The following is a 25,713-nucleotide window of genomic DNA, read 5'->3' as shown; positions in this document are numbered from 1 at the left end:
CAGGGGGGAAGGGCGATGGGGGTAGGGGGGAGACGATGGAAAATACTGTGCCTTTGAAATGCAATTACATGAGCGTCCGAGTACACTACGGCATACTGTAAACCAACACCAATGGGAAGGAAGTGCCAACCTTATTTTTAATGTGTTCCCGTGACATTCACTTTAACATTTTTTTTTTTCTCTCCAATACAGTACTGTACATCCAATGGAAGGATGCACACAGGTTTCACATAAATCAAAGTACATCTGCAGGAGCGATTCTTTACGCTAAATGCAACCTACAGTACGGTACTGTAAGTGAGCAAAATAGTACCACAGTGGGCGTTTGTGTATTGCACATGACCTGCATTCCCTCCCTGTCTACTGCATGATCTGTGCAGGCTCCCATGGGGGAAGGGCAACAGGCTAGCAGGAGGCGGAGGAAAACACCGTGCTTTACAAATGCGAGCGTCCGAGTCCTCTAAGGCATAAACCAACAGCAATGGGGCGAGGGCCGGGCGCTGTTTGCAGTACTTTCACACATGAAATTAGAAATCTCTCATGAGGCGTCGTGGGCTAGGGGTGAAGGCTCCCACCTCCCTCACTGGGGGTCCAGGGTTCGAGACATGATGTGCTTTCTTTCTTTTTTTTTTTTTTTTTTTCTGTAATAATGCACTGTATTATTTTATTTCCATTGTAAGACAGTCAATGGAAGGATGCACACAGGTTTCACATAAATCAAAGTACATCTGCAGGAGCGATTCTTTACGCTAAATGCACCCAAACAGCGTGAATGAAATGAGTGTACTGTATTCTGGCGCTACCAACTAAGCAAAACAGTACTGTAGATCTTCAGCGTTTGTGCATTGCACAGGACCTGAATTTCCTCCCTGTGCAGGCCCCCAGGGGGGAAGGGCGATGGGGGTAGGGGGGAGACGATGGAAAATACTGTGCCTTTGAAATGCAATTACATGAGCGTCCGAGTACACTACGGCATACTGTAAACCAACACCAATGGGAAGGAAGTGCCAACCTTATTTTTAATGTGTTCCCGTGACATTCACTTTAACATTTTTTTTTTCTCTCCAATACAGTACTGTACATCCAATGGAAGGATGCACACAGGTTTCACATAAATCAAAGTACATCTGCAGGAGCGATTCTTTACGCTAAATGCAACCTACAGTACGGTACTGTAAGTGAGCAAAATAGTACCACAGTGGGCGTTTGTGTATTGCACATGACCTGCATTCCCTCCCTGTCTACTGCATGATCTGTGCAGGCTCCCATGGGGGAAGGGCAACAGGCTAGCAGGAGGCGGAGGAAAACACCGTGCTTTACAAATGCGAGCGTCCGAGTCCTCTAAGGCATAAACCAACAGCAATGGGGCGAGGGCCGGGCGCTGTTTGCAGTACTTTCACACATGAAATTAGAAATCTCTCATGAGGCGTCGTGGGCTAGGGGTGAAGGCTCCCACCTCCCTCACTGGGGGTCCAGGGTTCGAGACATGATGTGCTTTCTTTCTTTTTTTTTTTTTTTTTTTCTGTAATAATGCACTGTATTATTTTATTTCCATTGTAAGACAGTCAATGGAAGGATGCACACAGGTTTCACATAAATCAAAGTACATCTGCAGGAGCGATTCTTTACGCTAAATGCACCCAAACAGCGTGAATGAAATGAGTGTACTGTATTCTGGCGCTACCAACTAAGCAAAACAGTACTGTAGATCTTCAGCGTTTGTGCATTGCACAGGACCTGAATTTCCTCCCTGTGCAGGCCCCCAGGGGGGAAGGGCGATGGGGGTAGGGGGGAGACGATGGAAAATACTGTGCCTTTGAAATGCAATTACATGAGCGTCCGAGTACACTACGGCATACTGTAAACCAACACCAATGGGAAGGAAGTGCCAACCTTATTTTTAATGTGTTCCCGTGACATTCACTTTAACATTTTTTTTTTTCTCTCCAATACAGTACTGTACATCCAATGGAAGGATGCACACAGGTTTCACATAAATCAAAGTACATCTGCAGGAGCGATTCTTTACGCTAAATGCAACCTACAGTACGGTACTGTAAGTGAGCAAAATAGTACCACAGTGGGCGTTTGTGTATTGCACATGACCTGCATTCCCTCCCTGTCTACTGCATGATCTGTGCAGGCTCCCATGGGGGAAGGGCAACAGGCTAGCAGGAGGCGGAGGAAAACACAGTGCTTTACAAATGCGAGCGTCCGAGTCCTCTAAGGCATAAACCAACAGCAATGGGGCGAGGGCCGGGCGCTGTTTGCAGTACTTTCACACATGAAATTAGAAATCTCTCATGAGGCGTCGTGGGCTAGGGGTGAAGGCTCCCACCTCCCTCACTGGGGGTCCAGGGTTCGAGACATGATGTGCTTTCTTTCTTTTTTTTTTTTTTTTTTTCTGTAATAATGCACTGTATTATTTTATTTCCATTGTAAGACAGTCAATGGAAGGATGCACACAGGTTTCACATAAATCAAAGTACATCTGCAGGAGCGATTCTTTACGCTAAATGCACCCAAACAGCGTGAATGAAATGAGTGTATTCTGACGGACTGTGCATCTTCGGTATTTGTGTATAGCATAAGACCTGTGAAGGCTCCCAGGAGGGAAGGGCGTAGGGCAAGACAGTGGAAAATACTGTGGTCAAAGAAAGGGCATATGTAAAACTAAGGGAAACTGTCACAAAGTACAGTAACTACAGTACTGTACGTTGAATGCCTGGAACGCACGACGCCTGAGACGCACGACGTCTGAGACGCACGACGTCTGAGACGCACGACGTCTGGATCGCTCATTGAGCATAATCATGGCAGCTGTACCTGTAGTACCTGTACGTGACCGTCCCTATGCTATGGGTGAGCTGCGTCTCCTCGTTCGCTGGCGGGACAGAACTCTCGCCAGCAACGAGGAGAAAGTAAGGGCATATAGGAGGGCCAGCAGGGATATCCTCCGGACCTACAACCGGAGGAGAACGGTGAGGTCTCTCCAGAGGAGGTGGAGTGACCTCGTGAGGCGGACCCCACGACGCCTGCAGGCCATAAGGGATTGTAAGTACAGTACATTACTGTAGATTACTGTACTTTAAGTTACTGTAGTTACAGGTACAGTACATTATAGCAGGGGCTGCTGTAGCAGCAGGTATCCGGTCTATACAGCACTGTACAGTATTTGTGGTAAACAAATGGTTAAACAAGGACCAAACGTTAACCCGGGTCAAAAGGTCAATTTGTTTTTTTGCGTCGACCTAGATGGTGCGGCTTTTGAAATTGGTTGACACCAGTTACTGTAGGTTGACATGGTCGTTAAGTTGACATGGAAAAAGATCGACATGCGTTTTACAAAAACAATTGTTATTTTTTTAAACTTGTGTATATACAGTAGTTCTTTACAATCCAGGTGGTCTACGATTGTGCAGTGTACAGTATCATGCAGTGTACAGTATATGCAATGTATCACAGTGTATCGTGCTGCGTAATTGCAGCGTGTCATGCAGTGTACATTCAGAATATGGTATTGTGCAGTGAGTGTAATACATAGTGAATCACATCGTGCAGCAGAGCCGGCCTTAGGCATAGGCAAACTACAGTAGGCAAATGCCTAGGGCATTTGCTATGCTTAGGGGCACCAGCAGCTTCTGCTGATTAAAATGATATGCGGCATGCCTATATTTTGCGTGACTGCGGCTGTATCTGTACCTGGCTAGGGCCAGCACTGTCGTGCAGTGTACTGTATACACATGTGGTAATTGCAGTTTTTTGTGTAGTGTACATTGTATCATATTTTGCAGGGAAATGTGCAGTTTGTCATATCACGCAGTCGTGCAGTGCATTGTGTGGTTTAATTGCAGTGTGCCGAAATTTGTGTTTCAGATAGTACAGTGTTCTAAGGGATGTTACTTTGGCAGAAATTATTCTAAGGGATGTTACAGTGGCCTAATGTGTTCTGACGTGCATTACTCTTGCATAAGGTTCATGACTGGCAGATCTCTACTTTGTGACGTAATGTGGATATACTACTGCACTACTGTGACGTACAGTAACGTGAATAAGGTGCTCTACTGTGTGACACAACGTGAATCAAGGACAGTACTGTGACGTGAATACGGTGCTCTACTGTGTGACACAACGTGAATCAAGGACAGTACTGTGACGTGAATAAGGTGCTCTACTGTGTGACACAACGTGAATCAAGGACAGTACTGTGACGTGAATACGGTGCTCTACTGTGTGACACAACGTGAATCAAGGACAGTACTGTGACGTGAATAAACTGCACTACTGTGACATGACGTGAATAAGATGAATTCAGGTGAGTACTGCATCATCTGTCATGAAATCAATTTGTAATGTAATGAACAGTACTGAGATGGTTAAGGGTGGGAGGGCTGCATGCTGATGTGTGTCATAATGTTTATAAGGGCAATGCTTATGTGTGTTACAATGTCTATAAAGGTAGTGTTCTGTCTAATACCCTGGACCTACTGTACTGTAGCGATACTGTAAGTGTACTGTACAGTATGTCACATTTAGAAATGTGCCCCTTAAGTTTTGAAGACAGTACAGTACACTATGCCCTCCTGAGTGATTAGGTGCAGGGTACTAGAATGAACAATTCCATTTATTGTGATGTCATAAAGATGCTGTCAATGTTGAATTTCATTGGCTGTACAGTATGCTGCCATTATACTGTATATATATTTTTACAGGGCTGGTAGCACGACGTCACAGGAGGCGGGACAGGCGCCGCCAAGCTGGTAAGTATTGTCAAATACAGTAGTGTACAGTACATAGTGATTTCTATAGTCCCAACCCCCTGTCCTGACCATCACAGATAACTCGCTGCAATCCGTTAATGTTAAGAATGTCTGTTTACAAAACTAAATGTAAATATTAAACACAAAGTATAAATAACATTGTAGATAGCTGAATACCCGTGCTTCGCTACGGGATGAGGATGGTAAATTCCAGTGATAGTTGTTTGTTAATTTACGTTTGTTGGCGATCTACTGTAGTATATACCGTAGTACTGTATACTTTAAGCATACTGTATCTTGCTTCTCTGATGCAGATTGTTTATTGGCCGGACCCCTTTTTGGTCCTGGATACTGTGCAGTACATGTTTCAAATTGACAGCTTCACTTACAGTACTGTTATTTTTTTTCCCACAGTACCACCACCACCACCACCTGCTGCGCTGCCAGGTATTGTGTAACGAGAATTCTGGTGCTACTGTCATCGTTGTTACACTACTGTACATGTGTCTTGGATACTGTGCAGTACATGTTTCAAATTGACAGCTTCACTTACAGTACTGTTATTTTTTTTCCCACAGTACCACCACCACCACCACCTGCTGCGCTGCCAGGTATTGTGTAACGAGAATTCTGGTGCTACTGTCATCGTTGTTACACTACTGTACATGTGTCTTGGATACTGTGCAGTACATGTTTCAAATTGACAGCTTCACTTACAGTACTGTTATTTTTTTTCCCACAGTACCACCACCACCACCACCTGCTGCGCTGCCAGGTATTGTGTAACGAGAATTCTGGTGCTACTGTCATCGTTGTTACACTACTGTACATGTGTCTTGGATACTGTGCAGTACATGTTTCAAATTGACAGCTTCACTTACAGTACTGTTATTTTTTTTCCCACAGTACCACCACCACCACCACCTGCTGCGCTGCCAGGTATTGTGTAACGAGAATTCTGGTGCTACTGTCATCGTTGTTACACTACTGTACATGTGTCCTGGATACTGTGCAGTACATGTTTCCAATTGACCGCTTCACTTACAGTACTGTTATTTTTTTTCCCACAGTACCACCACCACCACCACCACCACCTGCTGCGCTGCCAGGTATTGTGTAACGAGAATTCTGGTGCTACTGTCATCGTTGTTACACTACTGTACATGTGTCCTGGATACTGTACAGTACATGTTTCCAATTGACAGCTTCACTTACAGTACTGTTATTTTTTTTCCCACAGTACCACCACCACCACCACCACCACCTGCTGCGCTGCCAGGTATTGTGTAACGAGAATTCTGGTGCTACTGTCATCGTTGTTACACTACTGTACATGTGTCCTGGATACTGTACAGTACATGTTTCCAATTGACAGCTTCACTTACAGTACTGTTATTTTTTTTCCCACAGTACCACCACCACCACCACCACCACCTGCTGCGCTGCCAGGTATTGTGTAACGAGAATTCTGGTGCTACTGTCATCGTTGTTACACTACTGTACATGTGTCCTGGATACTGTACAGTACATGTTTCCAATTGACAGCTTCACTTACAGTACTGTTATTTTTTTTCCCACAGTACCACCACCACCACCACCACCACCACCACCTGCTGCGCTGCCAGGTATTGTGTAACGAGAATTCTGGTGCTACTGTCATCGTTGTTACACTACTGTACATGTGTCCTGGATACTGTACAGTACATGTTTCAAATTGACAGCTTCACTTACAGTACTGTTATTTTTTTTCCCACAGTACCAACACCACCACCACCACCACCTGCTGCTGCATCCGAGAGCTCCGGAAGTGGTAATAATTACTTTTTGTTACAGACACACTAGTTTCCTACAGTATTACTGTAATTTTTGTATTTTACAATACTTGTCATCTTTTACACACAGACCGCCTCGTAATTGATACAGAGGAGGAGCTCATTCCCATTGATTCGGGGGAAGAGGAGCCAGATTATAGTAAGTACAGTAGGATTTTCTCAAGCCCATTCTTAAAAGTATTGACCAAGTCCACTTTTATTACTTTTCAGGCAGGGAATTCCAAACATGTACTGTACAGTATTTCCCTCACTGTGAAGACCCCTTTTCGCCTCTGTGCGAAATCGCCTCTACTTCAACAAGAGTTACTGTGCACGTGTCCTCTGTGTCCATCTTATCAAAAACCGTTCCTGTGTATTGTCCCCTTACTGTATACAGTATATTTGTAAAGGTTAATCATGTCCCCTCTTAATCTCCTCTTTTCCAATGTAAACATGCCTAGCCTGCCTTTCCTTGTATTCCATCTTCTCAATCCACTTCATCACTTTGGTCGCCCGCCTCTAAACCTTTTGTAGTTCCACGATATCCATTTTGTATTATGGTGCCCAAAATTGTGCATCCGACCCACCCTCCACTAGCCTAACCCTCCAATCATACTCTGAATCCACACTCTGCATTCTGAATGCCGGGATCCAGACAGCAGGTCTTTTAAATACAGTACTGTATGTCCCCTACCGCTGGACAGTCATTCTGCTCCTACTGTATTATGAATATATCTCTGCCTCCTGTAGCACTGTACTACTGTGCAATTTTGTAGTAACTGTACTCTACTGTATTTTGTTTATAATATTTTTTTATTTTCAACTCAGTAATTATTGACAGTGAGGATGAGGATGAAAAACCCTCTCCCCAACAACCCTCTCCCCAACTTGGTAAGTAAACTGCAGTATTGTACTGTACTGTACATTGTGTTAAACCAATGGGTTGGGTTTGCGTGACCAGCAGTCAGGATTCTAGCGGTCAGGTGACCGACAGTGGCATCCTGATTGCAGCAATCCCAACAGGGTGAGGTACGGTATCCTAACCCTCCTCCACTACCCCCTGATTCTGGCCTCGACATTCTCGTCTCTGTGTGCGAAATCTACTCTCTTTTTTTATTTATTTATCTTTGCATCATGTGATGTTTGGGGAAAATTGTTATAAGGTTTGATGTAAAAAAAAGGTTAAAAAAAAGAGGCAGATTAGATGGGCAAAGTGGTTCTTACAGTATTTGTCATCAAATTCTATGTTTCTGTATGCAGACCCTCCAACATGACCCGCCGCACTGCTCTGTTTCTAGACTTCCCTCTTAATTTATGATTTCCATCACCTGTGTTGAACTAGTTATATGATAAGAAAGCTGTTTCTTCACAGGTGATGGCAATAATAAATTAAGAGGGAAGTCCAGAACCAGAGCATTTTGTACCTAGTGGGGCGGGTCATGTTGGAGGGTATGTGTATTTCCTGGAATGAACCTTTTTTTTTTTCACATTAATGTTTTTTTTCACAGGCCCTACACTGGAACAGGCCATGGAGGAGGAGGAGGATGATGATGATGCTGCTGCATTTAGTGGTAAGAATTATTACTGACATTGATCTGATGCCATCAGAGTAGCACTTTTCATCAGATTTTTCTGGCAAATGCGTAGAAATCGGATGAAAATTGTTTTTGTTTGAACTGGTGATATTGCCCATACAGTAGCAACCGATCACATCCCACATTAACATTTACAGTATCTAGTTACACTTACAGACGATAATACAGTACAGTAGGTAATATTTGATTGGTTGCTACTGTATGGACAACATCCTGTTCTAAAAAAAACACCCATCTTACTCAATTTCTCTCTCTCTCTCTCTCTCTCTCTCTCTCTCACCCCTTGTCACTGTCTCTCCATTCATCTCTCTAGATACTGTCAGTGATGAATTTCCCATTAGGCACGAGAGGCACGTACTGTACCTAGTGGCGGCATCTGTTTGGGGGCCTCAGTTGGATGCTTACAGTATGCTAATACTGTCATCCCAAAAATTACCACTACAGTAACTGCTAAATATTTTAAGTGTACTGTACAATATGCACATACAGTACTGTACAGTATACATAATTCAAAAGAAAAAAGAGTTGCTACCTTATTCTAGTCATAATCACCGGCATACGGGTCACTCACAAATTTTCTGATGGTCTCGGTGGGGTCCCTTGGAATCACCATGCCTGTCACAAGCATACCTTTTTTTACCCACCTGACACTGGGCCTGGACACTAGTGTACTATTACTATACTTTTTACTGTATACTGTATCTTATAATATTCTTCTCTTTTACCCACAGACGACGAGCCAGAATACATTTTTGGTAAATATACTGTACAGTAGCAATAGTTGGTACTGTAATTACAGTATTTTTTTTTCTCCAACATTATTTTAAGTCAAACTGATATGACTAACTGTACTGTATTTTATCTTTTTACAGTCCGTCGCCAACCAGTGGAGGAGACACCTGGTAATAAAATAGAAATACATAATGCACTGTACTGTATTCTAACTTACTGTAACATGTATAACACTGAGCTGATCATCTTCACACCCTCTGACATAACCTTACAGTACAAACTGTACTTTCTCTCCTTTTTCACCCTCTTCACTCCACAAATGCATGCTGCGTTTCCTGACTACTGATATAATAGTGTGTAGAGCGTAGCGAGGCACCGTGCCCACCGCGTGGCGAGCGAAGCAAGCATGCAAGGGGCTGCTTTCCGCTCGCCGCCCATGTCGGGATTGTGTGGTCGGGATTCCGGCGTCTGTATTTTGACTGCCGGGATCCCGTCCAGCGGGATTACGTACTGATCTCCAGTCTGAGCCTGCCCTAGGCATAGGCATACTTGCCAAATGCCCAGGGGCACAAGCAGCTTCTGCTGATTAATATGATATGCAGCATGCCTACAGTATATTCTGTGCATACAAAATGCATTACTAATGTGCAGCATTATGTGTATACAGTACTTTGTTGTGTAACATATACTGTAGCAAGGGCACTACTGTGTGGTCTAATGTGAACAAAGAGCAATATGATGTGATGCAATGTGAATAAGTGGGAATACTTTGAGGAGTAATGTGGTACTATCATATGATGTAACGAGAAAAAGAGACACTATTGCATGATATGTTGTGAATAAAGTTGCAGTACTGTGTGGCGTCATTTCAGATTGGGGAATTACTGTGTGGCCTTGCCCCTTCCCAGCAAGAACATGCACCGTTTTGGGATGCACACCGAATGTGCACACTGTTGCTATTTTAAACATACAGTACAGTAAGTTGGAGGAGCACCAAAATGAGGACTGCTATGGTTGAGGGGTGATGGTGCTGGGAAAGGGGTACAGGCTCAGAGGCGGAAATAGCATCTGTGCAAGGGGGCAGCATCCAAAAACTTGACTAGGGAATCATATTATTTATGGCTGGCTCTGAGTACAGTCCACTATTATGGATAGTACTCCCTACAACACCACCTACAGTACTGTAACCCTCTTTTTTCTGAAGCGGTCATGAAATGTCATGACTGCTAATACATACAGTAAATGTCTACAGTATTTGTACTGTAGTGTTTAATTCCTTTGACAATTTGTTTATGACCTATTGAAGCTAAACTCTTGTACAGTACTTTATATTTTGAATACCAGCAATACAGTATAATACTGTACCTACAGTATACAGTAATAATTGTTTACTATTTGAATGTGACTAAATGTTTTTTTTTCTCCAATATAGTGCCAATTATTTATGGGGGCCCCAGACAGGGGCAAGATAGGTGGGCTGGCCCAGAAGCGGGCAGGCAGCAGCCCACTTATACAAGAGGTAAACTAAAGCAATGTTTAAATTACCTCGACAGCGTACAGTAGTGTTTGATTTACTGTACTGACAATACAGTACTGTACATTGTACAGTAAATAACAATATTGTCTAATATAGAGTAAAGTACTGTATTGCCATTACTACACTGTAAAGTATTCAGTATTTGTTTTGTAATACTGTCCTTTTTTTCCCACAGAACAGTTGCAGCGTGCCATCCAGCTCCTGCGGGTGGTGGTCCACCTCCTAGTGGACCACTTTTTTAATTTGTTATTGCGATTAATTTAATTTTATTTAATAAAAATTTTTGTTCTTGTACTCCATTGTATAGTATCTTTTTCTACTGTATAAGATAGGCATACTGTACACCATACAATTATCTGGCAGATAATCTGCAAGATCTGGCTGTTTGTAATGAAATTCTCTCCTAATTTAGCTGTGGTGTACAGTACCTCCTGAGTGTGCTGGGGTGCTTTCTGGCCAGTTTGGGGTGATTTGGAGCAAGTTTGGTCGGCCATCTGGCCGACATGTGCTGTCGACTGTTTGGCAAACATGTGTTTTCACTCCAGCATGTGTGTGTCAGGCATTTTGTGTGTGTCAGGCATTTTGTGTGTGTCAGGCATTTTGTGTGTGTCAGGCATTTTGTGTGTGTCAGCCATTGCTGTGTGGTTCCACAAATGTTAGCGTGTCAAAGTGCTGACCACTGACACCACTATTTCACTTTGTACCGCATGCCTTTTGTGGAACCACACAGCCCAGCATGACTTATTGCTGGGCTGTGTGGTTCCACAAATTTTCTTGGAAAACAAATGAACATGAGTGTCTTTACTTTAATACTTTTTTTTTTTTTTTCCCCACAGATATCTATATACACAAGAAAAGAATGTAACGAAGAACAAACTACTTTTTTGTTTTAATTAACTTTCAAACTTTATTTAAAAAAAAACACCTTTTTTTTCTTCAATAAACTTTTAAAAATAGAAGTTTCCTGTGGTTTTTATTAAAATATGAAATGCAAGATGCCTAACCAAGTTGTTTTACATACAGTATACCACTCTTAATTGAATTCCCATCATACAGTAGTACTAATTTATACAGTACAGGAAGTTGGGAATACAAACATTGGAAACCACGTCATGTTTATTTTAAGAAACACTTTATTTACGGACAAAATCATTTGGAACATGTAACATCACACATACTGTACTGTATTGTAATAAAGCCAACATCACACATACTGTACGGTACTTTAATCAAAAGGTAACAGCACAAATACAGTAACAATATCAACTTTAACATTTTTATAATTTATTTTTTTGTGGTGGTGGTGCGGGGTAATGGTTTTTGTACTTTATTTTTAGGTTTTGCTTTTTTGAATTATTTTTCGTTTTTGTCTTTTGCTTTTTAACACTGTCGCATACGGACACCAGAATAGAGGACTGACAACAGCAGCCCCTGGATGGAAACGCAGCCCAAGGCCCCAGATGGACACAGCACAATGGACTCGGCTGCTACTGGATAGATACAGCAGCGCCCAAAAAATCAACAGGAATAAAAGGGGCAACTTGTAACAGGCCCTTACATTACCAGGAATGTGGTGAGCCAAGTTCATGCACTCCCCTTTGAGTAACCGAGCTGCTCCAAGTGGATTCAGCACAGTGCATGCAGCCCCAGAAAATGTACAGGTCATACAGGTACATTGACACAATTTTTTAGCTTCAGCTGTGTGAAGCTGATGTGCTGAAGCTAGGAGGTAGGTAATGATCTGGTTTCATCATAGTCGAGCTTCCAAGTCATTTTCCTCTTCGTTCTCAGCACAGAGTTTATGGTATCCCTTATCTTCCTCTTTTCTGGATCACCAATCCTCACGCGGCGTTCACACCTAGCCATGATGTCATGTACCAGATTTTTGGGCAGCGGAAGTTTGCCCTTGGAACCATCAAAGTTCACACGATTGGCCCACGTCAAGTATTTGTCGTACCGTACATGGTGCTGGAACAGAGAATATGCATATTTCTGAATATGTCCATTTGAAGCTCTGTACAGATGGTCGTCCAGGGAAGTTGAGATGACAGCCAGGGCAATATTGTTCAGAGAGCCTCCGAATGTATTGCGAAGTGGCCTGTGAGCAGGTGTGCTGGTCATCATTGGTGTTCCTGGCAACAGCACACTTGAATCCAGGCCTCTGCGGTCGTCCAGCCCTCTGCGGTCGTCCAGGCCTCCTCTGCGGTCCTCCAGGCCTCCTCTGCGGTCCTCCAGGCCTCCTCTGCGGTCCTCCAGGCCTCCTCTGCGGTCCTCCAGGTCTCTTCTGCGGTCCTCCTGGTCTCTTCTGCGGTCCTCCAGGTCTCTTCTGCGGTCCTCCAGGCCTCCTCTGCGGTCGTCCAAGTCGCTGACTTCGTCCAGTCCGCTGCTGTGGTCCAGGCCTCTGCGGTCCTCCAGGCCTCCTCTGCGGTCCTCCAGGCCTCCTCTGCGGTCCTCCAGGCCTCCTCTGCGGTCCTCCAGGTCTCTTCTGCGGTCCTCCAGGCCTCCTCTGCTGTCCTCCAGGTCTCTTCTGCGGTCCTCCAGGCCTCCTCTGCGGTCCTCCAGGCCTCCTCTGCGGTCCTCCAGGCCTCCTCTGCGGTCCTCCAGGCCTCCTCTGCTGTCCTCCAGGCCTCCTCTGCGGTCCTCCAGGCCTCCTCTGCGGTCCTCCAGGTCTCTTCTGCGGTCCTCCTGGTCTCTTCTGCGGTCCTCCAGGTCTCTTCTGCGGTCCTCCAGGCCTCCTCTGCGGTCGTCCAAGTCGCTGACTTCGTCCAGTCCGCTGCTGTGGTCCAGGCCTCTGCGGTCCTCCAGGCCTCCTCTGCGGTCCTCCAGGCCTCCTCTGCGGTCCTCCAGGCCTCCTCTGCGGTCCTCCAGGTCTCTTCTGCGGTCCTCCAGGCCTCCTCTGCGGTCCTCCAGGCCTCCTCTGCGGTCCTCCAGGCCTCCTCTGCGGTCCTCCAGGCCTCCTCTGCTGTCCTCCAGGTCTCTTCTGCGGTCCTCCAGGCCTCCTCTGCGGTCCTCCAGGCCTCCTCTGCGGTCCTCCATGTTTCCTCTGCGGTCCTCCAGGCCTCTGTGGTCGTCCAGGCCTCCTCTGCGGTCGCCCAAGTCGCTGACTTCGTCCAGTCCGCTGCTGTGGTCCAGGCCTCTGCGGTCCTCCAGGTCTCTTCTGCGGTCCTCCAGGTCTCTTCTGCGGTCCTCCAGGTCTCTTCTGCGGTCCTCCAGGCCTCCTCTGCGGTCGTCCAAGTCGCTGACTTCGTCCAGTCCGCTGCTGTGGTCCAGGCCTCTGCGGTCCTCCAGGTCTCTTCTGCGGTCCTCCAGGCCTCCTCTGCGGTCCTCCAGGTCTCTTCTGCGGTCCTCCTGGTCTCTTCTGCGGTCCTCCAGGTCTCTTCTGCGGTCCTCCAGGCCTCCTCTGCGGTCGTCCAAGTCGCTGACTTCGTCCAGTCCGCTGCTGTGGTCCAGGCCTCTGCGGTCCTCCAGGCCTCCTCTGCGGTCCTCCAGGCCTCCTCTGCGGTCCTCCAGGCCTCCTCTGCGGTCCTCCAGGTCTCTTCTGCGGTCCTCCAGGCCTCCTCTGCTGTCCTCCAGGTCTCTTCTGCGGTCCTCCAGGCCTCCTCTGCGGTCCTCCAGGCCTCCTCTGCGGTCCTCCAGGCCTCCTCTGCGGTCCTCCAGGCCTCCTCTGCTGTCCTCCAGGCCTCCTCTGCGGTCCTCCAGGCCTCCTCTGCGGTCCTCCAGGTCTCTTCTGCGGTCCTCCTGGTCTCTTCTGCGGTCCTCCAGGCCTCCTCTGCGGTCCTCCAGGCCTCCTCTGCGGTCCTCCAGGCCTCCTCTGTGGTCGTCCATGCCGCTGACTTCGTCAAGTCCGCTGCGGTCCTCCAGGCCTCCGCTGCGGTCCTCCAGGCCTCCTCTGCGGTCCTCCAGGCCTCCTCTGCGGTCCTCCAGGCCTCCTCTGCGGTCCTCCAGGCCTCGGTCGTCCAGGCCGCTGACTTGAACCGCTTGGTGGTGTGTTGCAATGATGGTGCGGCAAACTCCAACTTGCCATTCTTCCCTCGTTTGTTCAATAACTTTCTTCATGGCTTCTACCATCTGTTCCTTTATGCCTTCTTTAAGGCCAGCCACATCGGTCTGCAGCTGATTGACCTGTCCACCAACTTCTGACTCCATATTGGTCACCTTACTGAGTAGCTCCTTTAGTAAAACAGGACAGGTACACTGGCAGTCCTGCACTTTGGTGTTCACATCTGTGAAATGCAACCTTCTTCGTGGTGAATGTGTCATGTCTTCTTGTCCAGGGGTGGCTACATGGTCCAAAAAAGAAGCTTCCTGATGCAGCGTGTTTGTCACGTCCTCTAGCACCGGTATTTCCAGATTCATTGGCTGAACACTGTGATCTGCAGGAGATGGAACAATTACATCATTTGCCACACCACATATCATCTCCAACGTATTATTCTTTGCCTTGGCATTTTTTCGTGGTTTCACCACATTTTCTTTCTGAGCCGCCTTGGCAGTTTTCTTCTTCTTTTGTGGGACTAATGCAGCAAGTTTCTGTGCCACTGATGGGTGGGTTTTGGCACTCCCGTAAAATCTGGTAGTCTGCATTCTTTGTCTTTTGTCTAAAAATATAAAAACCACAATAAGAAAACATGTAAAGCACAGCATGCTAAAAATAGCAAACAACTGTACATTTTCAAATAAAGTGCACAACAGTAAAGTGCAAATACTGTACAGTATTTGCCTTTTTTCCCTGTGCCTCCCAACAAGAACCTCTGCAGGAGGGACAGAATGCTCTGTTACGGACTTCAGTTTAAATATACAGTATGATTACCATCACCTGTGCGAACAACTATACTGTACAGTAGTTACTGTATTTGATAAGATAGGTGTTTCACCACAAGTGATAGCAATCATTCAGTACTACTGCACATACCTGTAGTACACCGGGATAAGCAAGGTCTATGTACATTACGTTATACCGAGCTGGATCGCTTAGCAACCTGACAAAATGGCCACCGACCGTGAACTCCCAGCACGTGGCAGCGCTTGGATATGGAGTGAGATACAGTATGGTACAGTCCAGGGGCAATGCTGAAGGAGCGTCACAATCCCCTAGCTCAATTACTAGAGCCATCTTAACAGCAGTGTGGGCCCCTGGACACAGCAATGCACTGGGGCCCCTACCCACTCACCAGCGGAAGGGGTGGGGGGAGCTATCAGCGGCAGCTTTGATGCTCCGCGGGGGATAGGGGGGGTTCTATCTTTCGCTCAGTATGTACAGTAGGACCTGGAGAAATAATTTCTGCTAATTATTCCTTTACTGCACAGATGGGGCAGGAAGGAGAACACTAAACTGTAGAAGGGGGCATTGTGCTGAATGAAGGGGCCCTGGTACATGACTTCCAGGGTGGTAGGGGGTGTTTAATACACAGGGGAGGAGTGGATAATGGAGTGGGCTTAATATTAGTGTTATGGACTGCAATTAGTTTCCTGTATGAAACAGATACAGTACAGTAAATAACCCTCCTTGGAAGTGCATGGGCCCTGTGAGACTTACAGTAGTGTACAGCATAAGGGTCGACTGACATGATGTACAAGCATTACATACAGTACATGTCAGTACTGTATGTAAATTCTTCAATTATTGCCTAACAACAATGCTGCTTACTGTATATTAAATACTGTAGGCCTAGAAATGTGCATCTCAATATAGTAGTTAAAAACACAGGGGCCTATGTGAATAAGCGAGTTCTATGCACACTAAAAATGGCCACCGACCGTGAACCCCCAGCACGTGGCAGCGCTCGGATATGTAGTGAGATACAGTATGGCATACATTTCACAGTTCAGGGGGCAATGCTGAAGGAGCGTCACAATCCCCTAGCTCAATTACATTGGGATAAGCAAGGTCTATGCACATTACGGTATACCGAGCTGGATCGCTTAGCAACCTGACAACATGGCCGCCGACCGTGAACTCCCAGCACGTGGCAGCGCTCGGATATGTAGTGAGATACAATATGGCATACATTTCACAGTTCAGGGGGCAATGCTGAAGGAGCGTCACAATCCCCTAGCTCAATTACATTGGGATAAGCGAGGTCTACTGTATGCACATTACGGTATACCGAGCTGGATCGCTTAGCAACCTGACAAAATGGCCGCCGACCGTGAACTCCCAGCACGTGGCAGCGCTCGGATATGTAGTGAGATACAATATGGCATACATTTCACAGTTCAGGGGGCAATGCTGAAGGAGCGTCACAATCCCCTAGCTCAATTACATTGGGATAAGCGAGGTCTACTGTATGCACATTACGGTATACCGAGCTGGATCGCTTAGCAACCTGACAACATGGCCGCCGACCGTGAACTCCCAGCACGTGGCAGCGCTCGGATATGTAGTGAGAGATGGTATACATTTTAAAATACACCGGGATAAGTTGTACAGGCCATGGAGCAATGCACAGGGACATTCATCATTTACGTACAGTACTGTATATAAATAATTGTAAACCGTAAATGAAAGAATTACCGGTCAAATACTGTATGACGAAACTGTGTCAATGAGCTGGAACAGTATGGCCTGTGAAGAAGTTTTCGAAGGCAGAAACGGAGAGCAAATTATCAGGAGATTTCTGAAAGGTCGGAGAAGATCCACACAGCAAGTCTGCCTACGAGGAAACAGATTTGCAAAGTGGGTAGCGTAAAGCCTAACAACAATGCTGCTTACTGTATATTAAATACTGTAGGCCTAGAAATGTGCATCTCAATATAGTAGTTAAAAACACAGGGGCCTATGTGGATAAGCGAGTTCTATGCACACAAAAAATGGCCACCGACCGTGAACCCCCAGCACGTGGCAGCGCTCGGATATGTAGTGAGATACAGTATGGCATACATTTCACAGTTCAGGGGGCAATGCTGAAGGAGCGTCACAATCCCCTAGCTCAATTACATTGGGATAAGCGAGGTCTACTGTATGCACATTACGGTATACCGAGCTGGATCGCTTAGCAACCTGACAAAATGGCCGCCGACCGTGAACTCCCAGCACGTGGCAGCGCTCTGATATGTAGTGAGATACAATATGGCATACATTTCACAGTTCAGGGGGCAATGCTGAAGGAGCGTCACAATTCCCTAGCTCAATTACATTGGGATAAGCGAGGTCTACTGTATGCACATTACGGTATACCGAGCTGGATCGCTTAGCAACCTGACAAAATGGCCGCCGACCGTGAACTCCCAGCACGTGGCAGCGCTCGGATATGTAGTGAGATACAATATGGCATACATTTCACAGTTCAGGGGGCAATGCTGAAGGAGCGTCACAATCCCCTAGCTCAATTACATTGGGATAAGCGAGGTCTATGCACATTACGGTATACCGAGCTGGATCGCTTAGCAACCTGACAAAATGGCCGCCGACCGTGAACTCCCAGCACGTGGCAGCGCTCGGATATGTAGTGAGATACTGTACAATATGGCATACATTTCACAGTTCAGGGGGCAATGCTGAAGGAGCGTCACAATCCCCTAGCTCAATTACATTGGGATAAGCGAGGTCTATGCACATTACGGTATACCGAGCTGGATCGCTTAGCAACCTGACAAAATGGCCGCCGACCGTGAACTCCCAGCACGTGGCAGCGCTCGGATATGTAGTGAGATACAGTATGGCATACATTTCACAGTTCAGGGGGCAATGCTGAAGGAGCGTCACAATCCCCTAGCTCAATTACATTGGGATAAGCGAGGTCTATGCACATTACGGTATACCGAGCTGGATCGCTTAGCAACCTGACAAAATGGCCGCCGACCGTGAACTCCCAGCACGTGGCAGCGCTCGGATATGTAGTGAGAGATGGTATACATTTTAAAATACACCGGGATAAGTTGTACAGGCCATGGAGCAATGCACAGGGACATTCATCATTTACGTACAGTACTGTATATAAATAATTGTAAACCAGAAATGAAAGAATTACCGGTCAAATACTGTATGACGAAACTGTGTCAATGAGCTGGAACAGTATGGCCTGTGAAGAAGTTTTCGAAGGCAGAAACGGAGAGCAAATTATCAGGAGATTTCTGAAAGGTCGGAGAAGATCCACACAGCAAGTCTGCCTACGAGGAAACAAATTTGCAAAGTGGGTAGCGGGCGGTGACTGAGATGCTCTTTTATTCACATTCAAAAGTACCTGTACAGTATGCTCTGTGATTGGTGTAAGGATGAATGCGCCTATATTGGCACCAATCACAGCGGTAAGAATTCCTTTTGTGTGAATGTGAATAAAAGAGCGTCTCAGTCACCGCCCCGCTACCCACTTTGCAAAGCTGTTTCCTCGTAGGCAGACTTGCTGTGTGGATCTTCTCCGACCTTTCAGAAATCTCCTGATAATTTGCTCTCCGTTTCTGCCTTCGAAAACTTCTTCACAGGCCATACTGTTCCAGCTCATTGACACAGTTTCGTCATACAGTATTTGACCGGTAATTCTTTCATTTACGGTTTACAATTATTTATATACAGTACTGTACTGTACGTAAATGATGAATGTCCCTGTGCATTGCTCCATGGCCTGTACAACTTATCCCGGTGTATTTTAAAATGTATACCATCTCTCACTACATATCCGAGCGCTGCCACGTGCTGGGAGTTCACGGTCGGCGGCCATGTTGTCAGGTTGCTAAGCGATCCAGCTCGGTATACCGTAATGTGCATAGACCTCGCTTATCCCAATGTAATTGAGCTAGGGGATTGTGACGCTCCTTCAGCATTGCCCCCTGAACTGTGAAATGTATGCCATATTGTATCTCACTACATATCCGAGCGCTGCCACGTGCTGGGAGTTCACGGTCGGCGGCCATTTTGTCAGGTTGCTAAGCGATCCAGCTCGGTATACCGTAATGTGCATACAGTAGACCTCGCTTATCCCAATGTAATTGAGCTAGGGGATTGTGACGCTCCTTCAGCATTGCCCCCTGAACTGTGAAATGTATGCCATATTGTATCTCACTACATATCCGAGCGCTGCCACGTGCTGGGAGTTCACGGTCGGCGGCCATTTTGTCAGGTTGCTAAGCGATCCAGCTCGGTATACCGTAATGTGCATACAGTAGACCTCGCTTATCCCAATGTAATTGAGCTAGGGGATTGTGACGCTCCTTCAGCATTGCCCCCTGAACTGTGAAATGTATGCCATATTGTATCTCACTACATATCCGAGCGCTGCCACGTGCTGGGAGTTCACGGTCGGCGGCCATTTTGTCAGGTTGCTAAGCGATCCAGCTCGGTATACCGTAATGTGCATACAGTAGACCTCGCTTATCCCAATGTAATTGAGCTAGGGGATTGTGACGCTCCTTCAGCATTGCCCCCTGAACTGTGAAATGTATGCCATACTGTATCTCACTACATATCCGAGCGCTGCCACGTGCTGGGGGTTCACGGTCGGTGGCCATTTTTTGTGTGCATAGAACTCGCTTATCCACATAGGCCCCTGTGTTTTTAACTACTATATTGAGATGCACATTTCTAGGCCTACAGTATTTAATATACAGTAAGCAGCATTGTTGTTAGGCAATAATTGAAGAATTTACATACAGTACTGACATGTACTGTATGTAATGCTTGTACATCATGTCAGTCGACCCTTATGCTGTACACTACTGTAAGTCTCACAGGGCCCATGCACTTCCAAGGAGGGTTATTTACTGTACTGTATCTGTTTCATACAGGAAACTAATTGCAGTCCATAACACTGAAGTTGTATTTTCAGTACTGTACAGTATACAATACTTAAATTTGAACATCAGGTACTGGATAGTAAACATGTACAGTATTAACTTCTATCATAAAACTCTTATGCATTTTCAGATGTGTAAATTTTAGACTACAGTATTCACAAATGTTTTCTCTCCATACAGGAATTATAGTTGGACAACATGCCAGTAACTATCAACAAAACGATGAGCAAGATAATCGCCAACATGAAAAAAGAAAATAAAACCATCAAAGAGATCCATGCATGGCTCAAGGAAAGTGGCATTATAGTCACTTTAGAAACGGTGCGCTATCATGCATTCGAGAGAACAACGCCCAGATTTGTATTTCCTACAAAATGCACATGGTACGTACTGTACACTACTGTAATGTTTAAATGACTTGCTTTATACCATAAACAATTTTTTTGAAATAAAATTAAAACTTCATCAATTGTAACTGTGATTGTGCTGTTCATGAATTCATATTTTTCATACTGTATTGTACTGTAGGAGAGTGCAACAAATTGTGGAGGAACTAACTCGTGAGGATGATGAGCGTACTGCTCTGCAAATAAAACGAATTCTCCATTCCAAGTATGACCTGGACATATCGGCCACCAGCATCAGAAGGATGCGACGGAAAATGGGATGGACCTTTGGCGCAACAAGGTAAAATACTGAAAGCAGTATAAACCATACAGTAAATGCACTGTTAATAATCCCTTGATACGTGATATAATAATGCCATAAATCATTATACAGAGTGTGTACTTTATACTATATACAGTATGTGTGTGTGTATATACTGTATATACAGTATTCTATCCCAAAAGAGATACCTACTGTATAGGCACTCAGAGACAGCAATGAAGCATTGCCGGCTTATTGTGATGATTACATACTGTATACTGTGTGTGTGTGTTTGTGTGTATGTACAGTATGTATATATATATTACTCTGTATGTAACTTAATGTACTGTATGTACAGTTTAATGTATACAGTAGGTATATAATACAGTATACTGCACATACAGTCTACTGTATATACAGTAATCTGTAAATCTGTAATTTCATAACTGTATCTGATTTCATTATTTTTGGCTCTTCACAGGATATCTCCAATGATAAGAGATGTGAATAAAGAAAAGAGAGTGGAACAGGCACGGCGATGGATTGAGAGTGGTGAAACATTTGATGATGTCATTTTCACAGATGAATCGTCTGTTGCCCTTGAGCGGTTCTCCAGAATGTCATTCAGGAAACGTAACCATATCTCTTTAAAACCACGCCCAAAGCATCCATTGAAAATCCATGTATGGGGAGGCATATCACGATTAGGAGCTGGTCCCCTATTATTTTTCGAAGGTACAGTACAGTACTATACTTTATTCTGTGCCTGTGTTCTGTAAAAATACATGTTGTACTGTAGAGTACGTGTAACTGCACAATAAAAGGAGTTGCTTATTAATGAACAACATTTTTTGATTTCTGTAGGAATCATGGATAAGAAATATTTCCAAGAAACAATAGTAGAGAAATGTATGGTGCCATTTGTGAATAAATATTACCCAACTCACCATAGGATATTCCAAGACAATGATCCTAAACACTCCGCCTCAGCCAAATTTATGGAAGAGAAAGGTATGAATTGGGAACGCACACCACCAGAGTGAGTATTCTTTCAACAGTGTACAAGTAAAATTTTGGATAGCACTCTAGTACTGTAAAAAAAAATTTTGTTTAATAAACAGTACAATATTGTATGTTTAATTTTCTCTATTTACTGTAATGTACTGTAATTAATTTTTTCTATACGCTTTTTTTTTTTTTTTAATTAGATCACCAGACATGAACCCAATCGAATTAGTGTGGGCTCAATTGAAGAGGTACGTTAGGAGTGTTGCAAAGCCAACAACAAAACAGCAACTGGTGGATGGGATAAAGAAATTTTGGCTAGAAGTACTCACACCTGAACATTGTAATAATTATATAAATCACCTGTATAAAGTATTACCTGTTGTAGTTGAAAGAAATGGTCAAGCCACAAATATGTAGTTCTGTATTTTCTGTTTAAAATTTTAAATTGGTGCATTATTAAAAAAAATGATAAAATTGCCTTTGTCTGATTATTGCATAAACTAATGTAGAATATTATACAGTAGTAATGTTATTGATGTGTACTGTATGAACAGTTATTTTCAGTTTTATAAGTCCTGAATAAGAGTACTGTACATTTTGATCAGTGCAGTACATGGAATCGGATGTTGTAATACTTTATTTTTACATTAATATTGATGTTTTTCCAATAAATATTCAATTTTACAGTATGGTACGGTACAGTACATGAGGGTACCTGTACAGTATGATACGTCATTATGGGGGAGAAATACTGTATCCACTAAATGTACAGTAAAATGTTTTTTTCTTATTACAAACACACAAATGCATCTCAGATGGAAATATGCTATACACAGCAGACAGCTTATGGTGACAGAACTTCCCTACTGTATCCCCACCCATAGTCGTGGTATATTTTAGATTGCCTAATGAGACACTCCTGCAGCATTGCCAATGATTCATGTAAAACCTGTGTGCAAACAGTATCTGTATTGAATGCAAAGTACAGTAAGAGTACAGTATACAGTATTATCAGAGCCAAACCTGACCAACATGATGCCCTAGGCTAGATTTTGGCTGATGCCCTCTTGCACAGATGCTACGTAGTTCCGCCTCTAACCCTGCACCCCTTTCCCAGCACCATCACCCATTTTGGCGCTCCTACCCCCTATAATCTAAATAAGAACAATGTGCACATTTAGTGCCAGCCCAAAACAGTGTACAGTATGTTCTTGCTGGGAAGGGGCATGGTAACACAATAATACCCGAAGATGAAATGACACAACACAGTACTGCAACTTTATTCACATTATATCATGCAGTGGTGTCTCTTATTCTCATGACATCATATCATAGTACCACATTACTCCTAACAGTAATGCCCCTTATTCACATTACACCCCACCACATTCATCTTTATTTACATTAGACCACAGGTTCTCAAACTCAGTCCTCAGGACCCCACACAGTGCAGGTTTTGCAGGTCTCACAGAATCACAAGTGAAAAAATTAGCTCCACCTACTGTATGGACCTTCTAAAATGTGTCAGTTAGTAATGAATACATCTGTGCACTTGCTGGTTTACCTGCAAAACATGCACTGTGTGGGGTCCTGAGGACCAAGTTTGAGAACCACTGCATTAGACCATGCAGTAGTGCCCTTTCCTTATGTTACACCAGAAAATATTGTAGTACACCTTATACACATACAGTACAGTAATGCCACACATTAGTAATGCATTTCATATTTAAATTTTCTGATTTAATTTCATAGAGCCGCAGTCACTCACAGAATATAGGCATGTACTGTAGCATCTCATTTTATTCTGCAGAAGCTGATTATTCCCGTTTGGCTAGTTTGCCGCCTCTGTACAGTACAGTATATCACAATAGAAAAAAGTTATAGTGTCAGTGAAAAAAGCACCTCATGACAGATACTGTACACAAGCTCATGTCTAAATACTGTATACTGTAAGCAGTGACATTAAGGGGTACAGTACTGTATATGCAATTGCAGTCGAATTCCGGAAGGAATACGGAAAAAATGGACACGGGATCCCCCATCTTTTTAGAACCAGCACCGGGCTCTGCGCCTGGTCCTGGTGCAAAAAATAAGGGGGACAAAAAAAGCGTAGGGGTTCCCCATATTTTTTGAATCAGCACTGGGCTCCACTAGCTGGACAGATAATGCACAGCCGGGGGAGACTTTTATACAGGTCCCTGCGGCCATGGAATTAAATACCCAACTAGTCACACCTGGCCGGAGTACCCTGGAGGAGTGGGGGCCCCTTAAATCAAGGGGACCCCCCTCCAGCCACTCGATTATCTCTATCACCCCTGTGTATTGTAGCTAGGGGATTGTGACGCTCCTTCAGCATTGCCCCGTAGCCTGCAAAATCTGTGCTGTTATTTGCTCCATAGCTGAGTGCCTCCTAGGAGCTACTGTAGGAGTCACAGGCGGTAGCCATTTCAATTGAGTCTGCCCTGCTATAGAATTGTACAGGTATGTGTACATTACCGTACGGTGCATAGAACCTTTACAGTAGAAACTCTCCTGCAGCTTTGGCCTGCTTTACTGTATGTACTGTAAAACTTGTGTTTTGTCAGTTTGCTATGCGACCGAGCCCGGTGTAACGTACTGTACAGTACTGTAATGTGCATAGACCTCGCTTACAGTATCTCTGTGTATTTTGGCTAGGGGATTGTGACGCTCCTTCAGCATCGCCCCGTAGCCTGCACAGCTTATGCCATTTCTCATTCCATACCCAACTGCTGCCTGCCACGAGGTGGGGGTTCAGGAGGTGGGGGTTCATGGGTAGTGGTCGTTTTGACAGTGTGCTATGCGATTGAGTCCGGTGTACCGTAATACTGTATGCAATCCTACAGTAGCTTATCCCTCCCCTGTGTATTTTGGCTAGGGGATTGTGACGCTCCTTCAGCATAGCCCCATAACCTGCACAAGGGTTCAGGGGCGGCGGCCATTTTGCCAGTGTGCTACAGTATGTCATCGAGTCCGGTGTACCATAATATGCATACTGTGTATTTTAGCTAGGGGATTGTGACGCTCATTCAGCATTGCCCCATAGTCTGTACAATCTGGACTATTACTTGCTCCGTAGCCTAGGGCCTCTGTGGGGCAAGGAGTCATAGGTGGTAGCCATTTCTATTCAGTCTGCCCAGCTACAGAATTGTATGTGTACTGTGTACGGAGCATAGTACCTTAACCTGCATAGAACCTGCAGATTATGGTACACCGGACTCGATCGCATAGAACCGCTCATGCAGCTACTGTATGCCCTGGTTTGCAGTATGTGAATAAAAAAAATAATAAAGTGTCTGAAAAAAACTACAGTAACATGCATTCGTACAGTACTTAAGGAATCGAACCCTGGACTCTGAGTATAGGAAGCGAAACACTTCACCACTTCGCCGCAGACAAATGTATAAATCCGTTGGTTTTGATTATGCTGTAATGGCTACGGGATTAGGACGATAACACTGTAGAAAATTCCTAATCTTGAGAGGCAATAGTGAACTTGTAACACACATCCATTTGCGACAGTGTACACTACTGGTTTTACAGTACTGTGTTTTGTCTGCGGGACTTGCACGCTCACATACAGTATTCATAAAGTATTGTAGATGGATCATATACTGTATGCTGTACTACTGTATTTGCGTCGGTGTCGTACTGTATATACTGTACAGTACTGTATTAAATAATGCAGCGTAATGAGTACAGTATTTGCTGTATGCAGCGTAATGAGACGCCTTAGTAAAGTAGTCCTTATTATGTATGTCAGTATTGTATTTTACGGGAGACCACACGCATGCGCAGTGGTGATTGTAAAAAGCGACATCTGGTGGCTGATCGCAGGTATTACACGTAAAGGTAACGCCAAACGTCAAATGTCT

The sequence above is a fragment of the Pseudophryne corroboree genome, chromosome 3 (genome assembly GCF_028390025.1).
Source record: "Pseudophryne corroboree isolate aPseCor3 chromosome 3, aPseCor3.hap2, whole genome shotgun sequence".
Taxonomy (NCBI): domain Eukaryota; kingdom Metazoa; phylum Chordata; class Amphibia; order Anura; family Myobatrachidae; genus Pseudophryne; species Pseudophryne corroboree.
The sequence above is the reverse complement of the archived record's forward strand: the minus strand, read 5'-3'. Positions refer to the sequence as shown.